The sequence below is a fragment of the Triticum dicoccoides genome, chromosome 2A (genome assembly GCF_002162155.2).
Source record: "Triticum dicoccoides isolate Atlit2015 ecotype Zavitan chromosome 2A, WEW_v2.0, whole genome shotgun sequence".
Lineage (NCBI taxonomy): Eukaryota > Viridiplantae > Streptophyta > Magnoliopsida > Poales > Poaceae > Triticum > Triticum dicoccoides.
Window position 1 is genome coordinate 255,697,619 of NC_041382.1, and position 3,454 is coordinate 255,701,072.

Sequence of the window (3,454 nt, forward strand, 5' to 3'; positions counted from 1 at the left end):
CGGCCCCGCTTCTTCCTTGCCGTCCAGCGACCTCGGCCCCCCTCTCTCCGGCGAGCTTCGTCCGATTCCGGTGAACAGGAGCACGAACTCCAGCGAGCTCAGATCTGGCCTCGGTTCGTGCGCCGCGAGGAACCCTAGATCTAGCGGTTGACTTTTCCCCTCTCCCGTCATTTTTTATGCGATCTTTGACCTGCTGTAACTTTGCATCCGTAGCTCCGATTTGGGCATATAGCATATCAAAATGTTCGTATCGACGAGTACATCATTTCATTCCATTGCATCTTTTTTATTTGAGCTCATCTTGATGCCCGAAATGCTGTTAGACGAGGCCTTCGTGAGTTAATTGTCAGATCTGCTGGTTCATCTTAGACTTTTGTCATTTTTGCCATGATTATTGTGTGCATGATATGCGTGTGAGTCCTTCATATGTTTTGTTAAGCATCTTGTTATCTTTCCAGAGGTGCAACCCATTCATTTTTGTGATGTGTGTGGTGACTTGTGCAAGCTTGCAAAGTGAGGCACCCGGTGAATCTGTTTTCAGAGACTTAGTAGTTTTCACCAAGTCTGGGATTATTAAGTTCATGATGCCATATGTTCTTATTGATTCCTAGTGATCCGTGCCTCTTTTGAGGATGATCAGTAAGGGAGTTTTGTTAATCCTGTAGTGCTCTATCCATCCATGTCTTTGTTTGCAATTATGGAGGACCCTAACTTGAGTCAATCGAGCTCTGATTTTGCTTCGTTGCGAATATGGGCAGATCGTCAACTTGTTTGCGATTTTGCCGATGCTATTGTAGTTGATACATGCATGCTATGTCTTTGTTCTTGCCATGTCTAGCTTGTATTTTGTGCCTTCTTAGTGGATGTATGCTTGCCTTGCCATGACTTGCATCTTAGTGAGTGCATCGAGCTCGTAAACATGCCTTCGTGAGTTATATTTCAGCATGTCCCAGTTTTCACTAAGTCTGAAAACTGATTATGTTTTTGCTATGTTCGTGTGCTTGTTACTATATTTTGTGATCCCTTTTGGCTCAAGGTCACTAAGGGACTTTTGTTAAGCTTGTTGAGTAGCTCCATGCCATGTCTTTCTTTTTCATGTTCAGGTCCTGTAGCATGTTGTTTTGTTGCTCCGAAGAGGGCTATATGATCTGAAATTCCAGAGAAGTGTTAATTTCACTAAGTCCGAGATCTATTTTACCATTTGCGTTTTTGCCATGCTTGTTTGAACCTGTTAATGGATGATTTGGCCGTAGCTCAGTGCTAGACTTTTGTTAAGCATCTTGTGTGCATCCCTTCCATGTATTTTGTTGTCATGTTTGGTGGCTGTAGCATGTTCATCTCATTGCATTTAGATGCCTACTTGCTGTAAATCGCAAACCGGTGTCATTTTGAATCGCTTGCCATTTCCAAACCGTAACTCCGATTCCGGCGTTCTTTATATCGTTTTCAAGCGATTTCATCTCATCTTTCCAGTGGCACCCTTGGAATTCCAAGTTGAGGCCAGGTTCATGCATTTCCTGTCATATCTTGCATTTGGCATCCCGCATCGCATCCCGCATAGCATATCATCTTTGCATCGAGTTGATTGAGTTTGCACGTGATTGATTGTGTCCTTGTTGCTTGTTTGTCTTGTTTGGGTAGAGCCGGGAGACGAGTTCCCTACCGAGGAGCCCGTTGAGTTTGCTTGTGAGGATCCAGTCAACTCTGGCAACTGTGCAGGCAAGATGATCATACCCTCGAAATCACTACTATCTTTGCTATGCTAGTTTGCTCGCTCTTTTGCTATGCCATTGCTACGATGCCTACCACTTGCTTGTCAGCCTCCCAAATTGCCACATCAAACCTCTAACCCACCATTGTCCTAGCAAACCGTTGATTGGCTATGTTACCGCTTTGCTCAGCCCCTCTTATAGCGTTGCTAGTTGCAGGTGAAGATTGGAGGCCGTTCCTTGTTGGAACATCTTTTATTTACTTGTTGGGATATCATTATATTGCCTTGTTATCTTAATGCATCTATATACTTGGTAAAGGGTGGAAGGCTCGACCTCTCGCCTAGTGTTTTGTTCCACTCTTGCCGCCCTAGTTTCCGTCATATCGGTGTTATGTTCCCGGATTTTGCGTTCCTTACGCGGTTGGGTTATAATGGGAACCCCTTGATATTTCGCCTTGATTAAAGCTTTTCCAGCAATGCCCAACCTTGCTTTTACCATTTGCCACCTAGCCTTTTCTTTCCCTTGGGTTCTGCAGACTCAAGGGTCATCTTATTTTAACTCCCCGGGCCAGTGCTCCTCTGAGTGTTGGTCCACCTGTCAGCTACCGGTGGCCACCAGGGGCAACTCTGGGCTGGCCTACCCGTACCTAGGACAATCTGAGTGTGCCCTGAGAAAGAGATATGTGCAGCTCCTATCGGGGTTTGTCGGCACATTCGGGCGGTGTTGCTGGTCTTGTTTTAACTTGTCGAAGTGTCTTGAGTTACCGAGATACCGAGTCTGATCGGAACGTCTTGGGAGGAGGTCTATTCCTTCGTTGACCGTGAGAGCTTGTCATGGGCTAAGTTGGGACTCCCCTGCAGGGATTGAACTTTCGAAAGCCGTGCCCGCGGTTATGGGCAGATGGGAATTTGTTAATGTCCGGTTGTAGATAATTTGAACCTTAAATAATTAAAAATGAATCAATTGAGTGTGTTACCGTGATGGCCTCTTCTCGGCGGAGTCCGGGAAGTGGACACGGTGTTGGAGTAATGTTTGCGCAGGCTGCCCTCTAGTTTCTCGCTCGTGCTTTGCCTCCTCTTCTCGCTCTCTTTTGCGAATAAGTTAGCCACCATACTTGCTAGTCGCTTGTTGCAGCTCCACTCATATTTTACCTTGCCATACCTATAAGCTTGAATAGTCTTGATCGTGAGGGTGCGAGATTGCTGAGTCCCTGTGGCTCACAGATTACTATTACACCAGATGCAGGGCCTGATGATTCCGCTCCAGGAGACGCGTATGGGCTCAAGTGGGGTTCGACGAAGACTCTCAACGATATTATGTTTCCTTTCCCGACGATCAGTAGTGGTGCCCAGTTGGGGGTGATTGGGACCGTGTCGCATGTTGGGTTCTCTTTTATTTTGGCGCCGTAGTCGGACCTTGAGTGTATGGATGATGTAATGTTATTTATGTACTTGATTGACGTGGCGAGTGTAAGCCAACTATGTTATCTCCCCTTTATTATTCATATTATATGGGATGTTGTGAAGATTGCCTAACTTGCGACATATGCCTTCAATGCGATTATGTCTCTAAGTCGTGCCTCGACACGTGGGAGCTATAGTCACATCGAGGGTGTTAGACCCTGCCAGCGCGTGCTCGCGCGCAGCCCGCCCCGATGGCCAGCCGCCACGCACTGCCGGCGCGCAGCCCGCCCCGATGGCCAGTCGCCGCGACCCGCATGTCCTGCCGACGCCGCGACCCGC